The following is a 21,371-nucleotide window of genomic DNA, read 5'->3' on the forward strand; positions in this document are numbered from 1 at the left end:
CTTACATCACCGCATTCATATTTGCCCTCTATTGCCCCCACAACAGCGAGGTTACTGTCCTTAAGAGTATATTTGAGAAAATTGACCACATCCTGTCTGCTCATCCTTCGGCTACCATTCACATTTATGGTGACTTCAATGTCCATAATGTGGAATGGCTAATCCACTCAAATAAGACAGATGATGAGGGGAGGTTCTGTCATGATTTTGCCATTGCCTATGACCTCACTCAGATTGTTCACGAACCCACCCGTGTGCCTGATACTACTGGTCAGTATACAAGCCTTCTAGACCTTTTTCTCACAACTTCCCCTGAGCTATGTTCATGTTCCGTTCTATCTCCCCTGGGATCCTTTGACCACACAGTTGTATCAGTTAAGATAAAAATGAAATACAATAAGTCTTCAGATGTACCTCTCCACCGTACTGTATATCTATACTCTATGGCTGACTGGGATAGCTTCTGTACATTCATATCTGATCTACCTCTGCATTCCATGTTTAAAAAAGGATGTATCCTCTATAGTATCAGACCTGACCGAATGGTTAATTGTAGGCATAGACCGATTCATACCATCCAAAAAATTCCAACAAAAACCTAACAGCCAGCCATGGTTCTCTCCAGAATGTGCTGCAGTCATTGCGCACAGAAATCACTTTTTCTATAGCTACCAACGTAATAGATGTATTGAGACTAAAGCTGCCTTCAGGACTGCCAGCAGGTTGCTGGCAGTCCTGAAGGCAGCTTTAGTCTCAGAGTAATAAAAAATGCAAGAGAGCTATATGCTCAGTCTGTCAAATCCAAAGTAGCTGAGCAGCAGCTTGGTTCCCACCAGCTTTGGCAAATAGCAAATAGGATCCTGAACAGATGCGTGCGTTCTATCTCAACCATCATCAATGGACCTGAGGTCATCTCATCAGCATTAGATAAGGCCAAAATATTTGCCAAGAACTTTGCAGCTAACTCTATCCTCTGTGACGAAGGTCATCAACTCGCCGTATTTCCTCCTACAACAGACAACACACTATCCAACATACAAATATCTGTGCACGAGGTCGCCAAACTAATCAAGAACCTTGATTCCAGTAAAGCAACTGACCCAGACGGCATTCCAATTATAGTGTTGAAAAAGCTTCGACCAGAACTTGCTCTCATACTTACAAAACTGTTTAAGCGTTGCCTTAAGGAGAAGTGCTTTCCAACACCCTGGAAAACCTCGTTAGTATGCCCTGTATTTAAGAACTCAGGTGATAAATCATCTCCCTCTCAGTACAGACCAATAAGTCTCTTGTGTGTCATGAGTAAGTTACTGGAATCCATATTAAATAAAAAAGTTGTCAACCACCTCAGCAGAAATAACCTCCTAAGTGACATGCAATATGGTTTCCGTTCTGCTAGATCTACAGTTGATGTGCTAACAGTTATATCCCATAGGATTAGTGAATCTCTCGACAAAGGCTTCTTTTCTAGGGCAATTGCTCTTGACATATCAAAGGCCTTCGATAAGGTTTGGTATAAGGGCCTACTTCACAAGATTTCCAGCTACGGTATAACTGGAATTGTTTTCTCAATAATTAAATCATTTCTCTCTGATAGTTCATAAGAGTAGTGGTTGATAGGCAGAAATCAGAGGCTCACAGTATTAATGCTGGAGTCCCTCAAGGGTCAATCCTGGGCCCAACTCTCTTCCTGATCTACATCAATGATCTCCCAAAACACATACTTAAATCATTCGTTGACATCTATGCTGATGACACGACCATCTACGGCAACACATCAAAGGCCATAAATGACAAAGCTCTCTCTGATTCCCTCTCCTCTGATCTAGAGCACGTGGTTCAGTGGAGAAAGAGATAGCTGGTTACTTTTAATGCATCTAAAACTAAGCTCCTAATGTTACATCATCAACGTTCTGTTCTTCATCTAGCATCAACTGAAATGGATGGCTCTCGTCTTGGGGAGGCTTCATGCTTTGACAAGCTCCTGGGTTTGACCTTTACTCCTGATCTGAAATGGAACACGTATATCAAGTCTGTTGCCCGGGCCACTGGGAAAATGGTGGGATCCTTCTACCGCTCCAGAAGATATCTCACTACTGATGCAATTCTCTATCTCTATAAAAGCCAAATACGTCTAAAGATGGAGTACTGCTGCCACATCTGGGCTGGAGCTTCAAAAAACAGCCTATCCTGCCTTGACAAAGTACAAAATAGACTTCGTAGCTTGGTGGGGGATGCTCTCTTCTCTTCCCTGCAACCTCTCTCCCACAGAAGAGACGTTGCGAGCCTGTCTCTGTTTTATCGTTATTTCCATGGCAAGTGCTCGTCCGAGCTCCAATCTCTGGTCCCTCCTTGCCAATCCTTCATGATAAACACCCGTCTAGCTAAAACCACTGTCAGTAATTTCCCCCACACTTTATCTGTGCCTAAATCAAAACGTAGATTCCATGAACATAGCTTTTTTCTGAGAAGTGCCCGCCTGTGGAATTCTCTTCCGTTTGCATGTTTCCCACCGGGCTACAACTTGGACGTCTTCAAGTCCAACATAAACAAATTCCTGATTAATCGCCCCCTTAAGTAAGACACTTTATCAAATCTCCAATACCAACTATTACTACAATATTATTCTATTGATTATTGTACACAAAATAACCTTTATCCCCGAGTGGCTTCCGGGCCTTGATAAGTGGTGATCCCATTGTAAAAAAAAAAGAAAAGAAAAGAGGTGCCTATTAAATATTTTTAATTTAATAAAATAAAATTATTTCCTGTTTTATTTATTATCAAATGGCATACATTTTCTATCAAATAATGGAAAATATAATTGCCTTTTAATGTATATTTTTAATGGTGATTTTCGAATAGGTTTTCTTAAATGACGGCAAAGGCTAGAAATTCAAGATATTGGTCTGTATCTCATTAAGCTGTAAATATCGTCACTTTTTTAAGGTTGATTTGAAAAAAATAGTAACTGCAGTATGAACCTACCGACATATACTATATATATATATATATATAATTATTTTTTTACTATAATAATTAAGTACCTACAGACACTAGTGTTTCATCCTTTTGGGAATCTTCAGTGCAGGATGTCGAGATTAAGACCAGTCAAATGATTCAAACCCCGCAACACGAGACATCTCCGATTAGCGGACACCATATCAATTCGGCTACCATTAACCGCGTGAAATAACGTTGAATTTAAACATTTTTAATTTTTTTTTTTAAATGTTCATTTACGTCAGTCAGACAGTGATCTAATCGTTATACAATGATCTATGCATAAGAGCCAAATTGACCGACTTTTAATTCAACTGAAAGTGCTCAACGATAAGAAATGAATTTTTTAAAGGGGTTGTCATAATTATTTTTTTACTATAATAATTAAATACCTACATATATATATATATATATATATATATATATATATATATATATATAGTGTCTGTAGGTGCAAAACTAATATTTACATATAAACTAATATTTATATAATATATATATATGTATATATACACACATATATATATATTATATTATATTTAGGCATTAATGGCATTTAAGTAAACATTGTTTAACATAAATGCCATTATTATTTTAATTAATAACACCAAAAAAATACATTCTGAAACCAATTTTTAAAAGATTAAAAATACTCGAAGCTATCTTTATTAAAACTCATCAATCCACAATAAATAATATTCCATATGGAACAAGTAACAACTTGTAAAATGCTTAACGTGATGAAATTTTATCCTGTGACACTAATCCTGGTGTCCTAGAATTTAAATTGTTAACATCTTTCTTTTGGCATCTAGCAAGACTTAAAAGTGTATTCTTGCTGCCTTTTAAAATTCTCTTCTTTTCTCCAGCTTTTTTGTTTATTTGTTTTTGTCACCTGAAGATGATTCGACTAAGAATTGAAAATTTTAATGATATATATAGAGCCTACGTTATTTTTTTATTATTATTATTCTAACAGGAAAAAAATTGGAAATGCAAGAATGTATAATTAAGCATTTGCTTGAATATATATATATATATATATATATATATATATATATATATCTTCTATACGCCTATAATTGTTTTTTGTGTGTAGTGATATTCATATTAAAAACCCTTCTTTCTATTTATTTTAAAAGAAAATACAACATGAATGTGTAGTGATATATTATTGCTTATGTAAACCCAAATAGAAAGTGTGTATATATATATATATATATATATATATATATATATATATATATATATATATATATATATATGTATAGCTTAGTGCTTTAGACGAAAAGAATGAGCTCAATTCTATAAGAGGAGACTTATCGGGACAATATAAAGCTCAACAAGTATCATTGGAGCTTATATAGGAGAACAATAGGAATTGGAAATGAAGTCACAAAAACTATATATTGGTAAATATAGATTAGTGCATTTATTCAATAAGGGAATACAAATAATTAGTTGGGGGGATAGAAGGGACTCTTTATGCCAAGGCATTTCGAAACCTAATGCTTCTGATCAGAAAAGTAGAGAAGATGCTAGGTAACATAGTGGGGATGTGGCGTCTGGCGTGGGATTCATAAATACTCTCGATTAACCCGACAAGCAACAAAACCACACCTCTTTACTGTGTGTGTGTGTGTGTGTGTGAAATGGCACTAACCCTATTTGAGTTTAACTGGCTTCCTCTGAAGGAGGAAGTTCCATAGGAGTATGAAATTCACAAGCGATACCCAGTAACATGTACACCTCCATTATAAGAGATGCTGACGTTAGGTTTTTGCAACTCTTGCAGGGAAGTGTCGACATCCTCCCACATACAACGCCTGGAATTCCCAAATTGGTCACCCACTTTAGTAATGACTAGGCTCAACGTTACTTAACTTTGGTATGTCATTATGATTATGCTGTATGTCTCCTAATTGTAGAGGTCTCTAGATCCTGGAAAGCCTTTTACTTTAGTAGTTTCTTCCGACAAACTGGTAGACTTTGGAATCCCCTCCGAGTTTCCTGCTTCTCTATTAGTTTTTAAATAATAAACCAATGATAGCAAATAAATGTTTTCTGAAATGATGTTGGCTGCTGCAATTTCATTGGCTCAGTGTTTCAACACCTTTACGCATTTTACATAAACTGCTCAGAAAATTTGAACAATAGCACGGCCCTTATTCTTGACTAAACATATGTACATACACAGCACATGCGATAAATTTTAAATAATGGCCTTTGGGCTTATGTGAAAGTGGAATATGATTTCGGTTCAATCCTAGGTGGCCATCCTCATAGACAACTTCTCTCTGAAGTGCGGGTCTATTGCTGATCACCTTCCCGGAAATGCTGACAGGTTCACTTATGGCAATTTTGCGCCCATCCAAAGTACCTTCACTTTTGGAGAACTTTATTCTTCCTGTTAAATTGACTTCATGTCTAATTTTGCTGTAGGAAGAGAGGGCAGCTATTATCTTGCCAATAATATTGGAGCACAGGGTGGAATAGGTACTAGTGTGATTTCAAGAGTTATTAGTGGATGGAGTAAGTTCAGGGATGAATACGAGAGTGATACAATGAATGTGTAACATGAGTCTTATATTGTTTTATTTTATTTTTGAACTTATTTTGAACGCCTTCACTTTCAGATAGTTTCATTTTTATTATTTTTTTTATCCATTTATATATGTATTTCCGTATCCCCTATTTACTGTTTCTACCCCCCCCCCTTTCTTTCTCTACTTTCTCTTCTATCTCCCCTAGTTTTTACTTTCTCCTTTTTCTCTTCTGATTCTCAGTATTTCATAGTGGCCTATATATATATATATATATATATATATATATATATATATATATATATATATATATATGTATATATATATATATATATATATATATATATATATATATATATGTATATGTATATAATTACCTACATATATACTACCTCTTTACGATTTACCCTTATATGTTGAACATACTTTTAATCACTATTTATCACTTTATCTTATTCCTTCATTCTCATTTCATTTTTAAGCCATTTCATTAAGCCAGATTTTTTTCTATATTTGCATTTTGTATAATTCTCTTCTGATAAGAAGCATTTAACTTCGAAATGCCATGGCCTAAAGAGTTTTTTTTTTTCATAAATTTCCCCTTAACTTTTCATTATTGTTCTGACCATATAATAAAGTTATATATAGCTTTTATTCCTCATCTTTCATTTAATATTATTATAATATATATTTAAATTTCTGCATATTGGTACAGTCAGAGGAACAGGAAGCGGAGAAGTAAATTCCAAAGGCAAGCAGTCTGAGTACAGAAACTATTAGAGTAGGACGTTTTCTAGCATAAGGCGATATCTATAATATAAATCTCACCTGTCTGTTTAAATGTATGCATGCATGTATGTATGTATGTATGTATGTATGTCTTGCAAAAACTTTCGACAGAGGCAACAGATTTTCACGAGATCGATATCGTTTTGAAACTCGATCCTTGGGTAAAAATATTAATTCCTTCACCCTCAACTGGGCACTTTTCTACAAGGAGGGGTTTCTTTTTTCGCCAATATTTCAAAAGTCATCCCCTCTTTTCGATTGACTAGCCTTAATTTAAACCTACGTCACTTCCAGTTTGGCGATGGGCGCAACAACAAAGACGTCACGTTTTTTTTTCACATTCTTTTCCTCCTTCTGGTTCGAGCCTGAACCAACACCTTGACACACACCTCCACTTTCTTTTCCACCTTCGCGTCACGGGTTCAAGCTTGCCTGCCTACTACAACTTTTTTTTTTGCTCAACACACACCTACAAACACTCGGATAATGCCGGGCACCCAGGCTAGTCTATAGCAAAAAGGGGTGGTTTTTCTGTTAATCAGGTATTAACTTTGTGCGTGGGGAGTATAAGTGCAGCAAGTTTGTTGGAGCACATTCCATGAAAGTACTTGTAAAACAAGTACAAGAATTCAACATTGAGCTGATGGGAACAATACTGGAGCTTGATACACAATATAATTCAACATAACATATAAGGCTCACTTGGCATTGCTCAATACTGAATGAGGACTCCGATGTAATTTGTCTCCCATATATTACCATGTTCTGTAATTTTGAAGCTTTCTTTTTCTGTTTAATTTATGCCATTTATTTATGTCATACTCTTTATGCTTTTGTATCTACCGCTACTACTTTTTATAGTTCTTCTTTATTTATGTTATCTATTTATATCATCCAATTTATGCTTTTCTTGCTCCTTCTCCTCTTTAAGTCTTTTCTATTTTTTCTTGATATGTGATCTATTTACACCACCCTCTTTCTTCCATGTTACTACTACTACTACTACTACTACTACAACTACTTCCTCTATTTTTCTCCTCTCACTATTTCTACCAGTTCTTTCCCTTTTCCCACCACTTCTTGTGTCATTTGCCTATCCACTCACTGTCACTGTGTAGGCAAAACAAGATTATCAGAGTTTTAGTATTATAGAAATTTAGTGATTTAAATTGATAGACAATGATATATTTAATAAGAATAGAGAGAACATTATAAGTGAATGGGTTTCCATTTTTACTCTTCACAAACACTAAACTAGAAAACTTCCACACCTGCCAACATCCTATATATCTACAAAGCCACCATTCACCTATACATGGAGTATTGTTGCCACATCTGAGCTGGTGCACCAACCAACTGTACTGACATGCAGAAGTTCAACCACTAGTCTCTCTCTCTCTCTCTCTCTCTCTCTCTCTCTCTCTCTCTCGCTTATGCAGAGTGCTAAAAAGAGTCTTTAACCTAATAAGTCTTGTTCTGTATGCTAATCCCCAGCCCCTGTCCCATCACCCCAATGTTGCATCTCTGTGCTTGTTTATAAGTATTTCAATGGAAAGTGCTCTGATGAATTTGCTGCACTTGTAACATTATTTATTTATTGCACTCAACATAAATACATTCGACTAACGTGACTAGAAGCAAAATTCCACCCCTTTACTGTAACTTTCTATTCTAATAGTTTTTGCTTCCTTGGAATCTCCTCTCTGTTCCCTGTTTCCCCGGCTGCACCAACATGCAGAAACTTAAATGTAATGTGAACAAACATCTTGCTGTACAACTTCCTACTTAGGAAGCACCTTATAAATTTCACTCCTAATCACAGTAGCCCTTACCTCTCAGTGACAATAAGCTTCTTTTGAGATGAATAAAAGTTACAAAGGAAAAAAAAAATTCAAAACTTGTTTTCCTATGTTTTAATTAATTACAGATGTTAAAAAGAAGACGCAAATAGCTGATGTAATATGCCTTCTACTTGATGCTTGCGATTTTTAATTGTTAATATTATGTATAATTCTTTGTTAACTTTGTTGTTAGTGCTGTATTCCTGAAAATAGTGACTAGATTGACATCATTTTTGGTGGTGGTGATGGTATTATTGTCATTGTAATAGTTAAGATTGTCTGCTCCTTTTTAACTTCCGGTTTCTGCTCCATAGATGGGACAATGGTCCTTGCTCATTAATGATTATTTTTGTCTCAAATAATATGAAAACCCCTCCCACTTTCTCCATGTTATTTTTATTTTTATTTTTTTTTTTTACTACAATTTCACCCCAAACAAGGCACAGTGCCATACTGATGTATGGGGCTAGTATCAGGAACATAAGTTGCAGGGATATTATGTAGGGAGTTGAGCAGCAAGATGTCTGTTTACATTACACTTGAACTTCTGCATGTCAGTGCAGTTCTGGGGAAGAAACTATTAGAGTAGAAGGCTTTCTTACATCTAAGGATCTCTACTGTGTAGGGGAGGGATTTTGCTGTTTGTCGGGTATTTACGTCGAGGGGGCACAATGGCTTATAGTTCGTCAGAGCATTCACCATTAAAATACTTGTAAAACAGGTAGAAGGATGCAACATTTTGCTGATGGGACAGAGGTTGAAGCTTAGATGACAGTTCAGGACTTATCAGGTTGGCGATTCTCTTTTGAACTCTGTCCAGGAGGGAGAGACTAGTAGCAGATGCACCACCCCCAATTGTGACAACAACACTCCATACATGGGTGAATGATTAAGAACAGCTTTCTTGTTTGCTTGATTATGTCTAATTATCCAGCAATATGGACGACAGAAACCAGAAGTCAAAAAGAGCTTATAATTTTGACTGTTACTTTTTTTTTTTTTTTCAGAATAATTGAATGTGCACAATTCTTAAGCTCCATATTTGTGGAAGAACCACACAGTTCTCCCAGGAATCTGTGCCAGAGGAAGAGAAATAAAAAGATCTCAAACTTTCTCAGCATAAGCAGGAAGATGGTAGCAACGGTCAGAAAGGAACTGGAAGATCAGGATTCGACTATTGGATAACATCAGAGAGAAAAATGCCTGAATCAACCATCTAACTCTGTCGGAATACCAGAGTTCATTGCTCAAGTTCTGTGAAGGTGGGAATATGCTAATTCATTTTTTCCCTTAGGAGCTCAATCTAAATGCTGATGGCTAAATTCATGTTCTGAATGAGGTAGTAAAGCTGTGAATTAATTGCAGGTAATTGCAGATGGATTGTATGCATGGCAGCAAGCAAGATTCAGCGCCATAACAGCCAGAAAACTCAAACTTTTATTTTGTTTGTTTCCAGAATAATTGATTATAATCAACTTTGAATCTCCATATTTGTGGGGAGAGACATGACGTTCTCCTTAGAATTTACACCAGAAGGACAAATAAAAACACTTCAGACTTCCTCAGCATCAGCAGAGGGAGATGAAAAGGTCAGAAATGAAACTGAAAGATTTAGGATTCATTTACAAGACAAAAGAAAAACACATGATCGAAAATCTAGCACCATGATATTCAGTATTATCAACAATAAATGTGATGATGTGCTACCCTAACCCTAACCCTAACCCTACCAAGGGTCTCCAGGTGAACATCGATGGCTACATTCATGTTTTGAGCTAGATAGTGAAAACAGGGATCGACCAGATAGCTGCAGGTAGGTCATATGTGTGGCAGCAAGGCCCAGTGCCCTGCCACAACAACTGGAAGACCCAAGTCAGGTTGTCCTTCACCAGACATCGACTCTTCCAGTTCACCTGATTGCAACCTCCTTGATTTCTTTGTGTGCAATGCAGTGAAATGAGACACCAACGGATTCAACTTCAACACAAAGAATTTGGGGGGTCTGATTTGGGATACAATGACAAAGGCCTGTAGCCGTTTCTGTGGCTGACCCAAGGCTTGTAATCAAAGTCAAAGATGGTTTCATTCAGTAAAACTGATGGAACAAATCATGTATTTAGATTTATTCATCAAATTTTGTCAGTTTGCCTTTATGACTTTGTCACCATCTCTCAACTTCAGCCCCAGTATTTAAAAAGATATGCATTGACTGGAAATATTGTCTCTAATAAAAGACTCCAAATGTTAGATCTACTGGCCTATTATTGGCATCTGCATAGAATGTTTTATTTAATCCATTGAGATAGTATGCTCTTATTGCATCAACCATGATTAGACACAAGTCTTTAGTAATATTCTTAGTATCGTCCACAGTGAGGATTGGACCTTCAACCTCTGGAAGAGTGTTACTTGGAATTGAATATTACTTAATACTTTATCCACAAGGATCCATGGCATAACAAAGTACTAAGTAAGTTCTAAGTGACACTCCTCTGGAGGTTGAAGGTTCAATCCTCAGCACAGGCAATACTAAGACTACAATTGCAAATTATTTAAAACTTTTTACCCAGTCATGGCTGACAAAACCAGAGCATGTTACCTCTGGGTGCAATAAAAAGTTCTGTTCAGAATTTCAGGCAGATTCCTAAAATCGTCGGTTACATTAGCCAAAAAACGCTGCGTAAATAAGTCAGAATAATCCAAATGATGCATACATATTTCACTTGTTAAGTTTACAACAGTGCAATGTTACGAGGTGCCTTCAATAATTTTGCAGACTTTTTTGTACAGGCATTTAAAATTGTTGTAGACTCTTGAAAATTCAGTATGTTATTGCTATACATCTTATCAGATGACTGACCAATTTTTTATGATTTTAGGTGCAACTGAACAGCTACAGCAGGAATTGGAATACACCCTACTAAAGCCTGATTATCACATCCAGAATGAATTTTAAAAAATTCACTCTGGATGTGAAAATACTTATGTGGCAAAAGAGATTCAAGAAAGGCAGGGAATCTGTGAGAAATGATGAGGCGTGTAAGGAAGTCAGAACACCAGAGTTGATTAACCAAATAAAGAATTTTATGGATAAGGACTAAGTGCATAGTTTGATGTCAGTGTGGGAACTGTACACACAATTATTCGTGAGGAACTGAAGATGCAGAAGATACAGAAGTGTGCTCAGAGAAGATCAGAAAGAAAGACGTTGTCATGACAGCAGGGAGATGGTCAAGTTGATCAATTCAGATCTCACTATGACTCAGAGACCAAGAAACAGAGTTCCCAGGTGGAGCATGCTAGCTCTCCCAGACCAAAGAAGGCCAGGTAGAGCAAATCCAACTTATGATGTCCCCATTTTTTCTTTTTTTTTTTTTTACATGGTAGTCACCACTTATAAAGGCTCGGAAGCCACTCGGGGATAAGGGTTATTGCATGTACAGTAATCAATGGGATAGTATCGTAGTAATCGTTAGTATTGGAGATTTGATAAAGTGTCTTACTTAAGTTCATCAGGAATTTGTTTATGTTGGACTTAGACTTTTTGTGACAGCATGGGTATGGTCTACATACACTGGGTTTCCACTGGACAAATAGTCAACAGGGAATACTATGTTGAGTTTCATGTGTGTACTATCAATAAGCGTGCCCATATGGAAAAAGTCTGGAAACTTATTGAAGAAATCTCATACTTGTAAGTGAATGCTGAGTTTCCACTAATTTGGTTTCTCTGAAAATGCAGTTCTGGGTTTTTGGAGTCGCATGATTGTCCCCATTGTGGGACAACGGCCGTAGAAACGACTGATTACGCTTTCTTCGATTGCTGCAAACTCCGCCAGTACTGGTCGTATGTCAGCGAGATGATGGCTCGCATCGATCCTGAGCGTCCTCGCCCAATTACTGTATCCAATGTCATGGACAACGTGAGGCCGCCGTGGGACTGGGAAAGGCAACTGTTTTACGTTACGATCCTAGCCTTGGCGAGAATGGTGATTTGGTCTGCAAGGTTGCCGGGGGGGGGGGGGTCTTTTTCTGATCAGGATCTGATGGCTTTCTTTAAACACCAACTACAGATGAAGATCAGATGTGATAGAAGAAGGCTGAATCGCGCAGCATTTGACAGAAAATGGATACATGTAGCAACTCTGTGTGTACGAAGAAGAACCAAATTTGAATACGTGTTTCCTGCCTAGGTGTGGAACGCGAAGTTCTGTAAAGTAAAATTAAACAAGTAGCCTCTCAGCTAGTTGAGTGTGTGTTCCATCCCTCCCCGATTAGGAAGCCTCCAAGATCTCCACCCCCTCCTACTTGCAATTTTTGTTTTCACCCCCTCCTCTAAATTTCACCCATCTTGGAGAGAAAGAAATACAAACTAACCCCCATCCCTTACTCACAAAATTTTCTTTTCTTCATTCACCCACATCTAGAGAGTATCCCCACTTAGAGATTGACCCACAGAAGCGAGGTTCCTTTTACAAACCTAGTGGAACGGGCAGTCAACTAGACGGAGTTGGGAGGGTCCTACTAATCACCTTTTGTTTTTTCTTCCCCCCCGCCCTCAACACAAATGAATTATTGTACCATTTTATTATCTTTTTTGTTTTTACATGTCAACCATTTTATTGTTATCTTTTTTGTTTTTACACGTCAATAAAAAATGTTTTAAAAATTGGGAGTTAAGTAGGTCATCCCCCAGAATGAAAGGGTGATTGCGGTATTATGGTGAAAGAAGATACTAGCTGGGAGAAACTTTTGATTTTATTTAGTTCTGGAGTGATAAGGATGACCAACGACCCCCCACAATTCCCCCTTTTGAGTTGGCCATGTGCCTAAGTCTTTTGTTCATTGTTGATTTTCACTGTATTTTTAACATGAATAAAGGATTTAATATCTCAAAGTGTAGTATCTGTTCTGGCAGATACTGCAAGCAAAGACCATATGGGAGGGGGGGGGCAATCCCACATATAAGACCTTGGTCAATGTAGGGGCAACCCTTCATGTCAATGTAGGGGCAACCCTTCATACCAATTGTCACTATCCAGCTCCCCTACTCCCCAGGGAGTTAGTCCTCATTTCCACTTCACTCCTCACATTAAAAATCGGCCTTGTGCCTAATTTTCTCGGTGGGGGAGCAAATAAATACCCTTTTCTTGGCCTTTTGGCCAAGATCAAAGTGTAGTATCTGTTCTTACTACATGCTGTACATGTTTGTAACTTTGTGATATAAAGTGGGGGATCACTTTTCTGTATTAATTTAATGTAAAATGATCACCCACTTTACAACCAGTCAGTCTCAAAGCCATTCAAGTCATTCTCCAGATCATTCAAGTTGTTTTTGAAGGATTCCAGTTATTTTTTAAGTCATTCTTAAGGTCATTCAATTCATCCTTATGTTCATTAAAGTTATTCTAAATCATTTACTTTTTATTTATTTAAGTCATTTCAGCCCATTTTTTGGTCATTTTAGTTTATCTTTAAGAATTTCATGTCAATCCTACATTCACGCATTCATTCATTACACGAGAGCACGCGACTAATGGCTATCGGCCTTGTTTTCTTGAATATCAATTTAAATCAAAATTGGTTTTGCTTTTTATTATTCTATTAAACATTTAGTGATGTAAAAAAAAAAACAAAGAAAAACAGTTTATTTTTTATACTCATGAGAAATAGTAGTACTTTAGCTGGCACTTTGATTTGAAAGTTTTTATTTGTTTGCTTTTTTTTAATTTTTATTCTGAAAACATTATCATTATTGATGGGATGGCATGTAAAGGAGAAAACAATTATACAAGAACGAATGTTGTTTGTTAGAAAACTGGCTTAAGCAAATCTCATTATGGCAAAAGATTTGTTATTTCCTGAAAGAATCAATCGAAGAAAAGTGTTATTTTGATTAAAAAATTAAGAAGTGAAACATACATGGTCCCCCGTGAGTGCACAGTGAACGAGGCATTAAAAAAATGACTTTCAGCATTTGCACCTCCCCCATTTAACCCCAAAAGTCCTCAAGGCCTTAACATATTTAAATTTGAGTTCAGCACCATGCAAAACTGCTACATAGACATACACAGAAAATTTGAGACAAATATGGTAAAATAGTCCCAAAAATGGAGTGTTTTTATTAGCCCTAAAGGAGCCCCTGGGGCACATCCAAGAGTTATTGTGAAGTATAGACAAACAAAATTATATAGAAATCAGTTAGTTTCAACTTTTCAGAGAGTTTTATGAAAATCCAAGGCATAAATTTTTTTTTAATAAGCACAAAAATATCAATTTTATCCATTTTAACTTGAAAGGCACCCCTAGTGGGTGCAACCGGAGTTTTCCCAGAAAATCCGTTCTGCTACATTTTTACTCATATCATGTTTAATGTTTGCGCAAAATTTTAAAAAATTAATGTGGACAGACGAACAGACGAATGGACAAGTGTGAATTTATAAGTCCACCCTTTTTCTGCCGGGAGACCAAAAAAAAATTTTAATTCAGAATTGCATTAAAAAAAGGTAACTTTTAAATAGGAATCAGATTGTTGGGAAATTTTATACGCACTAGAACCCTGGGATACGGTATTAAAAATTAGTAACAAAATTCAGTACAGTATATAATACACATGTATATAATCAAATAACATTGTAAATAATACCGTAAGGTAGGGAAAATACTGTAACTAGGGGCCAGAAAAACATCGTATTTCACATTGTAACCTGAAAAAACTGTATCCTAGGGCTACCGTATCCCAAGGTTCTAGTGTAATTTTAAAATTATACTGGTCACTCTTGATTAAGAAAAAAAGTGGACTGCAAGATTAAGCATTGGCATCTAAAATATTTGCTTTTTCTTATAAAATAAAATTAATATATATGTAGCAGTCACAGAGAACTATTTTCTCTGGTGAATCAATACGCTCTGTTAGCTGATAGGTCAGCCTGTGGCCGGAGAACTCAGAGGGGGAGCATTGATTCACCAGAGAAAATAGTTCTCTGTGGCTGCTACATATATATCTATAAAGATGAGCATGTGTTTATGTGTGTGCGTGTGTGTGTGTGCATGTGTGTGAGGACACTTCTCAACCTATATACTCAACGAATTTTTGTTCTACAGACTTGAAATTTGGTATATAGAATATTCAGACATATGGAAAACTATTTAATTGGTTTTCATTTGGAAAAAAGGGCTGCGATGTGGTCAAAATTGCAAAATTGATACATGGTGGGTCATCGGATTTTTATCTGTTTGCTGTTTTATGACTGTGTATGCGTGAATCATTCCCATTACGGATTGCTTATGCTAAGATTAAGTAGATTTTTAAAACACTTTTTTATGATCGTGTCAAGCTGGCCTAATGGTTATTGTACTTGACTCACTGTCTTTAGGTTTTGGTTTTGATCTCAGCTCAAGTATTTTTTTTTTTTACTTACAAGAACTGAATTGTTTAGACAAAACATAATACTCGCATGCATATGTCTCAGTTTCTGTATGAATTAAAATAGAATATTTATGCGTATTTTATGATCAGGCAACACTGGGTGGCCTACTAGTTTTAATCTAAATTAGCAAAAAGGCAAAAACAAAAAAAAAACTTTATCTTCTAAAATCAAATGGACCCTCCCCCTTCATGAAAATAAAAAAAGACTTTCCAAGCTATGTCTATGCTCTGTTAACTTTTATGAAGAGTAAGTAAAATAAATTGTTTTTTTTGGGGGGTGGGGAGGTATTCTTTTTCAAAAAGTGAATATTTTAAATCGCTTTGTTTATCTTTGAAATCTATTGAACCTTTGGGGATTAAAGTTCCTTTTCATTTAAATCTTTTATTCAATTTTAATAAGCTGTTATTATTAGGGTTAGGACAACAGCATATTCTTTTCATTGTTTTGACTCTCGAGTGTGTATCCATTGACATCTTATATGCTTTTGTATAGAGTAATGTGATTCTCGGTTGATTAACTGAGTCTGTCTCGGATATATACACAAGAGTCAAAACAATAAGAATATTCTTTTGTCATAGCCCTAGTTATTATATAGTATATACAGTACAATCACTTTGACACGCCGGTTCTCACCAGATTACCAAAGTTAAGCAATGATGAGCCTGGCCAGTACCAGATGGGTGACTATTCGGGAATATTAGACACTGTATAGGGTGATGCGACAGTACTACTGTTAAAGGAAAAGTAAGGTGCCTCCTTCCCTTCACTAGTCTGTGGGAGACTCTTGGGCCAAGAATCCACTTCAGCCCCTCCTCCTGCCATGATCATAGTAGCATGAGGTCATGGAAAGCAGGTGACCAATGTAATATGGAATAATTCTGTTTATTGTTTCATATCTTATTGTACGGAGCAGAAAATTCCTTAGGATACAATGGTCAGGACAATTGTCCAGTACAGGCACTGCTTGGACAGAAAGAAACTGCAACCTACTGTCTGTACAACTACAAAGAAAGCTACAGTAAAAAATCAAAACACTTTCAAGAAACAGCGTGAATGTGGTTTGGAATGATAAGCATCAATGAATTCATGAATGCCTCAAGGGAGAAAGATAGACAGAGAGTCATAGCCGCCAATGAATATACCAGGCAGGACATCACTTGAATGAATTAATTATATAGTATGAGGCACATGTGAAAATTGCATTCCAAGTAAAAATTCTTCTATACACTTGCATATCAAGGAAAAATAAGAATCCTTGCCAAAAATTAGGAAAAATTATTGAATAAGAATTTAATTAAAAATAAAAATCAGTTTTCATATTTTGCCGATCATCAGTATTACTTAATTGACAGACATACTTATCTCCCCCTTGTTTTATGGGCATTTCCGCTCTCATCAATAGTGAAAAAAGGTTTAGACTCAATTCTGATGGCTATATTAAGTTGCTGTCCACTATGCTCAGGCACTGGGTGGACAGGGTGGAAGCAGAACTCTGCTGTGTCACACACTTCTGGGAAAACACAAGTGTAACTGTCTAAGAACTGCCACAACTCTACCAGTCTAAACATCTAACTACTCCCACCATGAAACTTACTTGATTGCAATGCCATAGACTATTTCTGTATGGGGAATAGTTGAGAAACACACCAACCTGTAAGACCAAGGATGAGCTGTTTGCTTGGATCAAACTGGTGTTCAAATGTCTCTTGAAGAACACTATGAATGCCATGTGCTACAAGTTCTGCCTAAAGGCCAAGGTACAGGTTCATAACAGCATGTTTCAAGTGAGCTGAATTTGGCAAAAGATCCTCCCTTGAAAAGAGATGCATTTTGCATTTTAAGAATTATTGGCCAAGATATGATGCTTTTTCTTACTTCTCCCAACAATGTCAAATTTGTCTTGGACACACCATACAAGATTCAGCATATATCAAAAGAAATGGTTGAATAAAACGATAAATGCTAAACTTCTTTCTTGATTTCAGGTAAATTACAGCATATATACAAAATGAACAAATATCTTTGTTCCTAGTAATCCTTTATTTTAAATTCTTTGTACATTATGCAAAATACTGTATTCCATTTTCTGAATTTTTGAGATGAGGATTGGTTATTCATATCATCTGGATTCATAGAACTACTGTTCTCATCTTGAGTGTCGTTTTCATAACATTTCAGTTGATGTAACCTCCGACCTTCTTCAGGTGTATCTTATTGAACTCGGGAATGCTTCTGTCCAACTTAAAAATTTGGACAGAATTGCAGACTGAAGGACCCATGGCGCAGTGGTTAGAGTACTTGGAAAAATTAATTGTAAAATAGATATTCTCCTGAAGGTTGAAGATTCAATCCTCAGTGTGAGCAACAGAAAAATACAATTGTGATTTACTTAGGATCTCTATCCAGTCATGGCTGATGGAATAAGAGCATACTACCCCCATGAAGTAAATAAAGAGCTCCATTCGAAATTCTGTCCAAATTCCTAAGTTCGACAGAAATATTCCCGTGTTTGACAAGATACACCTGATTGAAGGTTACACTGACCAAAATGTTGTGAAAATCACATTCAAGATGGGAAAAGTAGCCCGATGAATCCAAATAATACAAATAATGTCTTCCGTTAAAAGTATATGTTTGTGCCATAGTTTTATTTTTCCTCTTTATACCTAAGTTAATTAAAACAAAAAGTTGAATGCACAAACTGTTTCTGACCAAAAGGAAAAATGGTATGCAGCCCCTGTTTCGGACAAACTGAAAAAGTTATATGCACCAAAGATGCTGTCATTGTTTTAATGATTTGAAGAACCACATCATCATCTACTTAGATCAGAAGATCTTTACAATGGATTCAGTCAAACAAGCAGAATAATTTATGCTGTTAGCTTTGATCTGGACTTATATGAGATCTATGACTAAGTACTCAGCTTTTGCGAGGATGCTTAGCATTATAGCCTCAAATGGAGAGAAGGTTCCACCTGTCTGATTCAAAACAAGCTGTCGGTTAACTGCTCTTTGCTAGAATTTGCTTCCTTCCCCATGACAAAGTGGTATACAGACCTTGTTTCCAAACAATGAATAATATGATGTGTATCAATTGTTTCTGACCAATAAGAAGTAATTTAAACAACCTGTTTTGAACCAATAAGAAAAGTGATATGCACCAACTATTTCCTAACACATGAAAAAGTTGCACGTAGCACCTGTTTCTGACGAAACGGAAAAATCATATGCAGTAGTTCTGATAAATTATAAAAGGTCTAGGCATCAATTGTTTCTGGCCATTGTTAAAAAATGTACCTATTGTTTGTGGCAATTAGTAAAAAAAAAAAGTAAAAAAGTACCAATTGTTTCTGACAAAATAGTAATAACACTGTTTTATACCACAGAAAAATATGTGGCATGCACCATTTGTTTCTGACTAAATGGAAAAATGTTATCCACCAATTGAATCTGGCCAAATGGTTATGTGCACCAAATGTTTCTTATCAAAGGGAAAAGTTATATGCACCAACTGTTTCTAATGATTGGTAAAAGGTATACGTACCAATACTTTCAAACTATTGGTTAAAGATGTATGAACCAATAGTATCTGACTATTGGTAAAAGATGTATGCACCAATTGTTTCTGACCATTGTTAAAAGGTGTATGAACTAATTGTTTTTAATATTGGCAAAAGGTGTATACACCAGTAGTATCTGACTATTGGTAAAAGGTGTACACACCAATAGTTTCTGACCATTGGTTAAAGGTGTATGAAGTAATAGTATCTAACCATTGGTAAAAGGTGTACGCGCCAATTGTTTTTAACCATTGGTAAAACGTATATGCGCCAATTGTTTTTAACCATTGGTAAAAGGTATATGCACAAATTGTTTCTGACCATGGTAAAAGGTGTTTACACAAATTGTTCCTGACCATGGTAAAAGCAAGCTTCACTCTCCCCAATGCTTCACTTCAAACTGTGAACCTGCCATTGCGCAAAATTAGCATGCATTCAACTGATTCATCCACTATAAGTAGAAATAGGTAAAAATTCATGGAAGCTAGAAATCATTGCAAAGGTGAAATAACCGCAGCGAAGAGAAGGCATACCAAAGTGACCAGAAAACCCACTTAGTCACATAAATTAGAAACTCATGATTTCTGGAAAATTTATAATAGTGCAGTGAATAATGAGTAATGAACACTTCTCCACACTATCCACTAACCATGAGGTCACTTGCATGGCAACCAAGAAGGTTGAACTGCTGATTCAGTAGTTCACCTTCAATTCCTCCCTATACCCCACAAACCACTCCCCAATTTCTCATTGCAAACAGAAGCCACACTTGATGATCTTAAAATCATCTCTTCTCATGTTTGTGTTGTCATAAAAAAACGTGGATGCCTTGAAGGTGTGTGAGCCTGATTTTATCCCAACTATGCCAAAAAGAAATGCTTTGCTGAGCTAGCCCACGTTTTCTTCAGTAAATATTGTTTCTTTGATAACTAGAAAATTTCCTCTATGATACTAGTATTCAAGAATTCTGGTGAAAGAACTGACCCACTCAATTATCACCACATCAGTCTCCTCTTCTCCTCTTCACTAAAATCTTTGAGTCATTAATCAATCAAGCGCTGGTTCACCACTTCGTAAATGCTAAACATCTTTCTGACAGACAGTATCGATTTAGGCAATCCTATCTCTACTGCGGATATCCTCTCCATTCATCCTTGAACATATATACCATGTACTGGATAAGGCAGAGGACACTATGGCGGTAGCTCTTGATATCTCCAAAGCCTCTGACAAGATCTGGCATGAAGGTCTTCTCATGAAAATAAAATCATATGTTATGACTGGATAAATACTTAATATAATCAGATTCTAGAAAAAAGTCCAGATTGTCCTCGATGGCTGTACATCCAAACAACATGATATAAATGCAGGTGTGCCTCAGGGATCGGTCCTTAGATCTTTATTATTCCTAGTATTCATAAACGACCTCCATTATAAAATTATGAGTATATTTGCTGATGACACCATGCTCTATAATAGATCTACATATCTATAAAAGTGAAATTGTCTGTCTGTGTGTGCATACATTTCCCTACAAAATTACTCTGTCAATTTTCAGTCTACAGACTCAAGATTTGACATAAGGGATATTGAGATTTGGGAAAAGCTTTACAATCAGTTTTCGGCCAGAAATTTGACTGTCGATGAGTCAAAGTTCAATGATTTGACCTTGGAAAACTCTACCAAACTCCTCTGCCAATTTTGGGTCTAAACACTTGAAATTTTAGATGTAGGTTACTTGAACATGCATCTAACTTTTTTATTTGATTTGAACCCAAAAGAATAAATGTTAAGGGGTCAAAATTAGGGTCAAAGTTTTTTTTAAATTTGACCTCTGCGGTCTCTACCAAATTACTCAGCCAATTTTTGGTCTGAATATTTGAAATTTTACATAAAGTGTATCCAGACATAGGGCAAGCTTTTTAATTGGTTTAATTAATTTTGCTGCCAAGGGGTCAAAGTTCAAAAGATTTTACCTTTGTGGTCTCTAGCAAACTACTCAGCCAATTTTGGGTTTAAACATTTGAAATTTTACATAAAGGGTATTCAGATACGCAGCAAGCTTTTTAATCGATTTTGGTTGAAAATTTGACTGCTAAGAGGTCAAAGTTGAAAGAGTTGACCATTGCAGACTCTATCAAATTCCTCCGACAATTTTGGGTCTAAACACTTGAAATTTTAGATGTAGGTTACCTGGACATGAGT

At 36.2% G+C, this 21,371-nt stretch overlaps 1 protein-coding gene, 1 long non-coding RNA gene and 1 pseudogene across 5 annotated transcripts in view; 2 read left to right on the forward strand and 1 right to left on the reverse strand.

Annotated features, from left to right (window-relative positions):
* LOC145242539 (uncharacterized) overlaps nucleotides 1-21,371 on the reverse strand; it is a 47,652-nt gene that overhangs the window by 17,665 nt on the left and 8,616 nt on the right. The gene's annotated exons all lie outside the window — the stretch shown is intronic.
* LOC145242544 (uncharacterized) overlaps nucleotides 1-21,371 on the forward strand; it is a 31,898-nt gene that overhangs the window by 4,744 nt on the left and 5,783 nt on the right. The window contains exon 2 of one of the 2 annotated variants that reach the window (XR_013862762.1): nucleotides 9,184-9,438. The exons of the other annotated variant lie outside the window; for it this stretch is intronic. This is a non-coding gene — a long non-coding RNA (uncharacterized LOC145242544). The remainder of the gene's footprint in view (nucleotides 1-9,183; nucleotides 9,439-21,371) is intronic. 2 annotated transcript variants of the gene reach the window in all.
* On the forward strand, nucleotides 13,318-13,453 carry LOC145243180 (U2 spliceosomal RNA; annotated as a pseudogene).

This window comes from Euprymna scolopes, chromosome 21 (genome assembly GCF_053919585.1).
Source record: "Euprymna scolopes isolate OS-2025 chromosome 21, ASM5391958v1, whole genome shotgun sequence".
NCBI classification, from domain to species: Eukaryota; Metazoa; Mollusca; class Cephalopoda; order Sepiida; family Sepiolidae; genus Euprymna; species Euprymna scolopes.